The sequence below is a fragment of the Helianthus annuus genome, chromosome 16, assembly GCF_002127325.2.
Source record: "Helianthus annuus cultivar XRQ/B chromosome 16, HanXRQr2.0-SUNRISE, whole genome shotgun sequence".
Taxonomy (NCBI): Eukaryota; Viridiplantae; Streptophyta; class Magnoliopsida; order Asterales; family Asteraceae; genus Helianthus; species Helianthus annuus.
Window position 1 is genome coordinate 13,131,991 of NC_035448.2, and position 9,787 is coordinate 13,141,777.

At 37.7% G+C, this 9,787-nt stretch overlaps 1 long non-coding RNA gene across 9 annotated transcripts; it reads left to right on the top strand.

The window, feature by feature from the left end:
* The first annotated feature begins 531 nt into the window (after nucleotides 1-531).
* On the top strand, nucleotides 532-7,036 carry LOC110916504. 9 transcript variants are annotated; one of them, XR_004884810.1, is made up of 12 exons: nucleotides 532-760; nucleotides 994-1,064; nucleotides 1,159-2,000; nucleotides 2,161-2,246; nucleotides 2,377-2,461; nucleotides 2,611-2,803; nucleotides 3,019-3,151; nucleotides 3,238-3,271; nucleotides 3,500-3,599; nucleotides 3,684-3,807; nucleotides 3,880-4,221; nucleotides 6,626-7,036. It is a non-coding gene; the product is annotated as an uncharacterized LOC110916504 (long non-coding RNA). The 9 variants fall into 9 exon arrangements; XR_004884813.1 differs by having other exon boundaries at nucleotides 1,159-1,456; nucleotides 1,543-1,616; nucleotides 1,935-2,000; nucleotides 2,161-2,803; XR_004884808.1 differs by having other exon boundaries at nucleotides 2,333-2,803.
* Nucleotides 7,037-9,787: the final 2,751 nt, after the last annotated feature.

The window sequence follows — 9,787 nt, forward strand, 5'->3', positions numbered from 1 at the left end:
TGGGAAAAGGGAAAAAGTAAATTTTATATAAGGACATTTGTGGTCTTGAAATGAAAATTCAATATTTTTTTTTCAAGTTAATTAACTGGCCTTATAATATCTATAGATATATCTATATCTATCTATACTATCAATAAAAGGAGAAAATGCAGTGAAATAAGAAAAGCTTAGTTGGCAGCCATAGAGGTTGTCCAACAATGTTTTTCTTATGTCATTATTACATCATAAAGCTTAATATTAAAAGACTTTAAAATTCAAAGCTCTGGCTCACATTTAACTTTCAAAGGTCTGCCCACATAGAAAAGGGCAAATGTTTGCCCACATAACTTTCAAAACTCTGCTCCACATTCAAAATTCAACCGCTGCCATCACTTTAAATACATTCCTTCAGCAGATGTTTAATTAAAATGGAGGGTAATTTGAAATTTAAAACTTATAGAGATATGTAATTTGCATTTAATGTGATCAGAGCTTCAATTCTTCTCTCTCAAATATAGAGTCCCATCTTTCAAAATTCAAATCCAAACCCAAACTCTTCATTCCTCCCAAAATCTGATTGTCTTGAATCTATTCAAACCACACATCTCCTAAAAAGAAGTCGTCGGGTGATATGCAAGCCAAGAACACTTCACAGATTAGATTATAACTTTTGTTAACCGATAATGACTACCAAGCAATATTCAAACCCTAATCTGAGCATATTCAATTCATCAAACCCTAAACCTTCTTCTGGGAATCTCACGTCGTCAATTTCCTCACGGTAACACAATCTCCGCCACTTCTTCTACAATTACTCTTCAATTTCATCATCATTTACTCAACAACAAATCGCTTGGAAACCTCAATTAACAAGTTCATCATTGAAATTTGAAAGTACAATTGAATATTTGATATTTAGAGGAATAATTTCAGTTTAGCCACTGTGATTTCGTTATTCGATATTTAGAGGATTCTCAGCGAGTTTCTTGAAATTTCGTTATTTTTATTTTGTAGTTGTATAAGTTCTAATTAGATGGAACCCTAATAGAAGTTGCTGATATGAAAGGGGAAGAAGCCAATGGCAGGTAACATTGTATTTTTACCAGTTTACTTATAACTTTTTGTTGTGATTGGAATCTGTTTGTATTATTGATTATCTAACTTCGTTTGTATGTACAGTTGTATTTAGGTAAGTGTTATACATGTTATCTAGGATTTGGAAGACGGAAGCACATCAAGATCGAGTTCTTAAATTGCTTATGCCACAAAGGTATGTTTTGTATTTTTCAATATATGATATACACTTCGTTTGTTTCTAAAATGAGGATGAGTATTCTGAAAACTACCCGACGAACTACCCTTATTGGCGACTACATGTAAGTTTTTTAGATATGGTTTGAATGTTTATTTGTATAACTTTTTGTAGGCACGCCAGGTCCATCCAGACTTCCATCCAATGCGTATTGAATGTTTATTTGTATTTTCAGTACCTTTTGGCATTATTCTTTATATATTCTTTCTTCAGTTTATTGTTTTAGTTAAAGATTTAGTATTTTATAACAGGTTAAAGATTTAATGCTCATTGGGAATCAGGAATCTCAATGGTAGTTTTGTGGTCTTTAGTTATTTAGATTATGGTATGACCCAGCTGCTATCTTTACAATGCTATTTGGGATAGACGTATGCATATTGGATCAGGATCAATATGAACTTAAATGTTTGGAACTGATCAAAATTCACAATTTGAATTATAGCCATGATGTCACATACATTAGAGATAAACGTAATTAATTACTCACATTGCTATAGAGGTAATGTGAGTCTCGGTTTGTTTTTCGTGTTGCTTGGTCAGGATTGTTGGTTAATGTTGTCTGTTTTTCGTCATCAGTGTTTTATGAGAATGTTCTTTGCGCAACAGATTTGTGACTTAAATTTGGAATAATTTTGTTAAACAGTAGTCTGAGCTGGCGACGTTTGGTGTTTCTCGGCGAAAAGTCATTGGTGGATGCTTTTTTGCTTCAGTAAGCCTCGATTTCATTCTCATTAGCCTGTTCTTTTCTTTGATTTGTGTTGTATTTTAGTTATATTTTGAGATGGAGTATCTTGCAATAAAAAGTTTCCAAGCGAAAAATATTAATATAAAATTGTGCTGATATATATATTATGTACATATAATGGCAGGTTATTTTGCCACTTTATGTGGCTGGCTGCAAATCTAAAGACCCAAGTGCATCATTTAGAAGCCTCACAAACATAGTTGATGACTGGTATTTTCTGCTTTTGTTTCCCTTTTACGAAAGTATTGTGTTCCATAGTTCAGTACTTCAGTATACTTTTTGTTTTGGTGAGGTAGTTGATGTTATGCTTTTTTTATGAGGCGGATCATACTTATTGAAGCAACTGTTAAAGAGATAGCTAGCAGATTGCACCTAGAGAGAAGGAGTAAAATCCCATATCTAATTGGAGTGGATTCTTCAGTTAGGTTCGTCACTTCATTTTTGAAAGACAGATCCCAACAAAGCACTAAAATTCTCACAATATGGGCAATGGCTGGGATTGGAAAGACATATTTAGCAAACTATGTCTTTTAGTTGCACTATCTCGACTTTGAAAGAAACTGCTTTCTTGAAGATATTGAAAGGATGTGTACACAGCCAAATGGATTGCTTGATTTACAAAACAGCTCCTTAAAGATATTCAAGCAGGAAGTTGGATGGACAAATACGGGTAAATCAATTGTCATCAGAGTTGGTATTAAAGGCGGTTTATCTCTGTTCGCAATCCACGCACGATTCTGGCGTCAAAAGTCGTTGTCGTCAGCTAAGTAAGTGATTTGAACTCTTTTTGTTTGATGTAGTGTTATATGTGATGTTAGATTTGTTCGGTTTTTAGTTTTCTACAGTTGTTATTTGGTTATGTAGATGCAATATAGTAACCAGACTTATTTTAGGATCAATTTTGATACGAGTTTTGTAGTGATATATCTTAGAAACCTTGAATATGATAGCAAAAATGACATAGAGAAGGATCAATATGCAGAAGGAAGCCCCGTCTGTCAAGGATAAGAAAGAAAATCAACTCGAGTTGACTGATCTTTTGGGAGATATGACTGATTCTGCAGGTTCGTCTCAAATACAGAAGATGTCTGTTAATATCTTACATGGTTACCCTGGTATGTGTTTTTAAGTTAAAGATTCACATTATATATGTGTTTTGACAGTTCACACGAATTAATATATTATAAATCTTTCATTGCAGCAGCATGCCTATGTAAAATTATTTAAAATTTCAGGTATGCAATTAATTTATAACTATTTTATCAATTGATTTATAAATTAAAGTAAGCTTTTATTATTTAGAATATGTCATATTTGACTAGGTATTTATTTGATTCTTATGATCGAGAAAGCATATTGATTAATTTGAACTCCCTTTTCACCATGATATTCTACTTGCACCAGAATGTAACCAAAAAAAAAAAAAGATGAAAAATAATTCGTAAGTTCATTTAAATTAACAGGGGTGCTTCAGTTAAGCTACGGTCTCATGTGGATATGGGAGTTGATGCAGAGGATGGCGATGAAGCTGATAGATTAAAACTTCAAAGATTAGCCGTATAGGTTTATATATTTTCGGACATCTATCTACTTTATTAATAGTAACAAATCAATCAAGTTGTAATCATGAATCTAATATATCTGAAGGGAAAGTCATTCCGTCGAGTTGATGATGATGACGACAACGATGATGACTTCAATGATAATGAAGACTTGCAATCTCCTATTAATGAAGCTGATCCATTTCTTTTCTTTATGGACATTGCAAAAGGTAATGTTTTCTTGTATCTTTTGATTTGATATTTTATCCTCTTATAATAATCATGTTATATCGCGTGTTTAGGTTGACTTAGTAAGAGGTCAGCTGCGAAGAGTGAGAGAAAGATACAGTAAACCCCTAAATTAAACGTCGGATGCAGAAGATCTTCATCTTGCAAAGACCGATACTAACATCAATGATCAAGAAGCTGAAACAAAGGTGGAAGCTGCGTCGAAAGAGAATCTTTCGGAAGGGTATAATCAAAATGAAACGGTGTATCAGTTGGAAACTTCAAAGAACTCATCTGAAACATCATCTTTATTAGATGAAAAAAAGAAATTGGATGCTCCAGTAAAACATGTTGACTTCCTTTGCCCTATTTCGTTAGAACTGATGCGCGATCCAGTTATCGTCTCCACAGGACAGGTAGATTATATTCAATTAAACTAAGTTCATATTCTTTTAGCGTAAAATGCCATTTTCGTCCCTAAGGTTTTTGTCACACCCCGATTTCCACGTGTATCACCGGTGGGCCCGGTGGGGATTACCGTGACGTAGTTGGCAACAATATAGTCAAACCACAATATATAAATGCACAGCGGAAGCATAAAGATAAATATAATTCAACCATTTACTGTAATATCAAATGTATCACAAGTAGTTGAATAGTATCCACAGGAGGGATCAAAATAAATAAAAATGTTGTTCAACAGATAAGACATCAAGCTTGCGAGACTTCTTAAGATGCTAAGGAGCTATTGCCAGCCGATTACGTGTAGTACCTGCACTTAATCTTTTTGGGAAAATACGTCAGTTTACACTGGTAAATACATTCAACCGACACTTTTGAAAATGTTTATAAAAATTGATTTGAATGCACGAGGCACAAATTCTTTTATAACTTGGGAGAATTATTTAAAATTATAATCTTGTGAACGAATTACATGTTCCTTCTATGCGTTCAGTAGCCCGGATCTAGTCCGGGTTAAAGATCAATAGACACACCACATTGCGTAAAACCGAGGTGGGTAAGCCATCGGCTACGTCTTTTAATAGTATAGACATAATACCGGGTGTACGCCTACACCCGACTGTCAAGGTCGTGGCCATTTCTTCGAATGATGCCAAGGATATCCGGGGCATGGTCATTAACCCCCCAAAGGCTTTTAAGTAACAAGACTGTTTAAATGAGCCGATCAAATTTAATACCCACTCAGCGTGGAGGATTTAATGCTCAATCAAGCGGTATTTTATATATACCGTAACCCAAGCCCGTATAAGGGAAAATAAGTTAAAAGTATTTACCTTTGCAAGTATTGTCCTTAATCGGTTAAATCACAGATATCTTTTACTGGGGCTCCTATTCTGGAACGAAGGTTTTAAAATAACCTATTAGAATCCTAACGGGTCTTTATATTAGCCGTAGCCTAGACCGGTTAGTTTCGAGGGATAGATACGGTTTACTCGCGTGAAAGGCGAAAACCGAGAATGGAATGTGATTCTGACCCAACAAGTTCGGAGACTTGTTTTATACGGGTTTAATATTCACACTCTGAATCTTGGGGTCAAAATGATATGGTTTGACCCGTGTCGGCTAATTTACGTAAACTAGTTACATAAGCCGAACCGTGCGCGCAATAGGCGCAACGGGTAACCGTAGGAGTCCTACACTGTTTTCCTAAGTCAATATACTTTAAAGAGGTTGTGGTATCAGTAGGATACCTTCCATAATGCCCGTAACGAGTTTTAGTTCATTATACGCCCCGTAGGGGTTTTCCAGTCATTTTAAAGACTTTTAAAGAGATTTCTGAGTTCTACAGGAAACCTGAGTTTCCCGATCAGTTTAATAAGTCTAAGATATCTTATTTATTATTTAAAATCAGTAGCAACTGGAATCGGGTCAAAAGACCTTGTAGAACTCAAGTTTTGGCCGAAAAGGGCACATTCGGTATTTACCGAACCGTAGCCATAACCGTAGGTTATGAGCAGGTTAAAATTAATTAAAAATCTTTAAAAATCTTTAAAAATCCCAAAATATTATTTTACTACAGTGGGTAAAAGTTTTGGTGACGAAATCTTGGTTTAGGTAGGCGTTATGCTAATTGCGCGGTTTATTACAAAAGTTTCTTAAAAATGCGCTATTTAGCATAACTCCCATTCTAGACCTCGGATTGGCGTGAAACTTTAGGGACATGCTTAGAATTTAGTAAGCAAGGTTATGGTCCCTTCACATGTCCGAAATACTCGTTTTATTTTAAAAAGGGCGTTACGGTCAACTTTCAAGTAATTAACGGAAATGCATAAAAGACTCGGACAAACAACGAACCGGTCACAGAGGGTGATACCATCACGTGACCTGGTCCTAAGAGAGTCCTAAGGCATATCTACATTGCACTAAAACGGGTCAGAACTGAAGTCAAAGCAAAAGTCAAACTTTTGCAACATTCGGCTCCGAACCGGGTCAATATAGCAAATGGCCGAATCAAACGAGCTTAGACAAGTTTATATACTTAATATCATGTTTTATGATCATAAAAACAGGTTTCATAGCATATACATTACAGATTATGTACAAAATTGTAAAATGACTTTCTGTTGACTTTTTAAGTGCACGTTTGACTCGACATTCGACATAGTTAGAGTGGTGATCAGTGGGAACCCTTTTAGGGGTTTATTACCCACATAAATACCAACACATAGCTACTTTAGATTCGAGCTAGGACTGAGCCATTGAGAACTTATCTCGAAGTCAAACCGTGGTTACGACGGTTTGATTTTTAGCTATTTAACTAAGCAAAACTAAACCATAAATGTTCTAAACAACTTACAGAAGTTTGAGCACGATTTGGAATGCTAGAAGAAGACTTGGGAGCTTCAGAGATGATCAAGAGAGTGTGTTTTGAGGTGTGGTGAACTTATGCACAATGTGGTTCTATTTATAGTGCAAGAAAGGGCATGGGATCATCACAACTCAGGCTACAAGTGAGTATGTATGCTCAGCAGGTGTCCTAAAGTGCTAGGGGTCAGGTAGAGGGTGCCCATGCCTCACTTATTGCTTAAATGATCGTTCACAAGTTCAAAAGGCATGCAAGTCCAAACTTTCTGCATCTAGGCGTCTCACGCGGCCCGCATGAAAGATTCATGCAACTATTACGCGGGCCGCCTGAAGTTTTAAATCAGACGCGTAGAATTAGGAGGCTCGCGGCCCGCCTCAACTTAACCAAAAACCTTACGCGGCCCGCGAGAGGTTTGTTTTTCAGGATTTTTAAATCTTTTGTAATCATGACTAGAATCTGGTAATTTAATAACGAAATCTTCTGTAATTATTAACCTGACCTTTCGGGTTTGAAGGGGTAACTTTGCGATTTGGCCCTTGATTATTTACAACTAAGGGCCTCATGTTATTTACCCGCATTGTTAAGTCCCCGGTTACCTTGTTAATTATTCGGAAAGCCTTAACTTTCATTGTTGACGCTTTTAACCCTTCTCGTACGAATTTGATCATAACTTTCTCGTTTTAAAACGGAACTTCGCGGAATTTATACAGTATATTCTAGTGAGCGTATTTTACTATTACAATGCCTCGGGTACGTCAAAGGGTCACTCAGAGGTATAATTAAACATGTTGACACAGTTAACCCCCGCAGCTTGTAATCTCCCACTTTCTTCCGCGTTTCGCTTCCGTACGATCCATGATTTATTCGTTTGAAGGTACGAGCACCATTTAGGGTTACTATACAGTATACTTACCCTTGTCTGACATTTATAACCCTCGAATTTATATACTTTCAAGGTTTGTCAACATTAGTCCTTTATTAAATATAAAACGCCACGTGTAAACTTAAGACACGTGTCAATACATTATTGGACACAAAATTTCGAGGTGTTACATCCTCTCCCCCTTAAAATAAATCTCGACCCGAGATTTACTCAAACAAATAGGGATATTTCTCCTTCATCGTGGATTCAACTTCCCACGTGAATTCGGGACCTCTCCGGGCATCCCATTTAACCTTAACTGTCGGCACGTGTTTTCTTCGGAGCTTTTTCACCTGTCGGTCTTCAATCGACAAAGGCTTCTCCACAAACTTCAAGCTCTCATCTATATGCACATCTGTGTGTGGGATCACTAATGATTCATCAGCGAAGCACTTCTTTAGATTGCAGATGTGGAACACATTATGAATTCCATTGAGCTCTTCTGGTAAGTTCAATTTATAGGCGACTGACCCGACACGTTCGATAACCTCGAAAGGTCCTATGTATCTCGGGCTCAGTTTACCCTTCTTACCGAAACGCATCACCCCCTTCCAGGGTGATACTTTTAGTAGCACGTTTTCACCTACCTCGAAGTGAAAATCCTTACGCTTTGGATCAGCGTAGCTTTTCTGCCTATCACGGGCAGCCTTGAGACGTTCCCGAATCTGGACAATCTTGTCCGTTGTTTCGAAAACTATCTCTGGCCCTAATAATTGGACCTCTCCCACTTCCGCCCAACAAACAGGCGATCTACACTTCCTACCGTATAATGCCTCGAAAGGCGCAGCCTTTATGCTGGTATGGTAGCTATTGTTGTAGGAGAATTCGATTAGGGGTAGGTTCTTATCCCAGCTACCACCTAAATCGATAGCACATGCTCGTAGCATGTCTTCTAACGTTTGAATAGTACGCTCACTCTGGCCGTCTGTCTGAGGATGGTAAGCCGTACTAAAGTTCAAACGTGTGCCCAAAGATTGTTGGAAACTCTTCCAGAAATGTGACGTGTATCTAGTATCTCGATCAGAGATAATAGACACAGGTATACCATGTAAGGCGACAATCTTATCAACATATAACTGGGCCAATGTATCGGAGCTATAAGTCTCCTTGATGGGTAAGAAATGAGCTGACTTAGTCAGTCGATCGACTATAACCCATATTGTGTTGTTTCCTTTGCTCGTTTTTGGTAACTTGGTGATAAAATCCATAGTTACACACTCCCATTTCCATTCAGGAAGTTCAGGCTGTTGTAGCAAGCCAGATGGCTTTTGATGCTCAGCCTTGACTTGCGCACAAGTCAAGCATTTGGCTACATAGGCGGCTACAGACTTTTTCAAGCCTATCCACCAATAGTTTGCCTTTAAATCCTGATACATTTTATCTGCTCCGGGATGGACAGAATATTTGGAACTATGGGCTTCCTGGAGGATAACATCTCGTAGTCCCCCGTAAATAGGAACCCATATTCGTCCATTCAGTCGCAGGATTCCATCCTTGCTAAGAGTCAACTGCTCCTCAGTTACTCCTAACTTTTCCTTAGGATAATTAGCTTCTAACACAGCCTCTCACTGTGCAGCTAATATCCTTTCAATCAAGTTATTCTTTACTTCCATCCTCCTAGCATTGATTCGGATGGGTTTCATCCTTTCTTTCCGGCTCAGGGCATCAGCGACTACATTCGCCTTGCCGGGATGGTATCTGATCTCACAGTCATAATTATTCAAGGTTTCCATCCAACGGCGTTGCCTCATGTTTAGCTCCTTCTGATTGAATAAATGTTGAAGGCTTTTGTGATCTGAATAGATCACAAACTTGATTCCATATAGATAATGCCTCCACAGTTTTAGTGCGAATACAACGGCACCCAGCTCCAAGTCATGGGTGGTGTAATTCTTTTCGTGCACCTTCAACTGTCTTGAAGCATAGGCAATCACTTTGCCTTTCTGCATGAGCACATACCCCATGCCAGTGTGTGACGCGTCGCAGTAAACTACGAACTCTTCGGTACCTTCTGGTAGCGTCAACACAGGAGCGTTGCTCAGCCTTTGTTTCAAAATATCAAAGGATTCTTGCTGCTTAGGGCCCCAAACAAATTTTTCTTTCTTCTTGGTTAGAGAAGTTAAGGGCGCAACAATCCTTGAGAAATTCTCAATGAATCTTCCGTAGTATCCTGCCAATCCCAGGAAACTACGGATCTCTGTGGGCGTCTTTGGCTCTTGCCAATTCATGACCG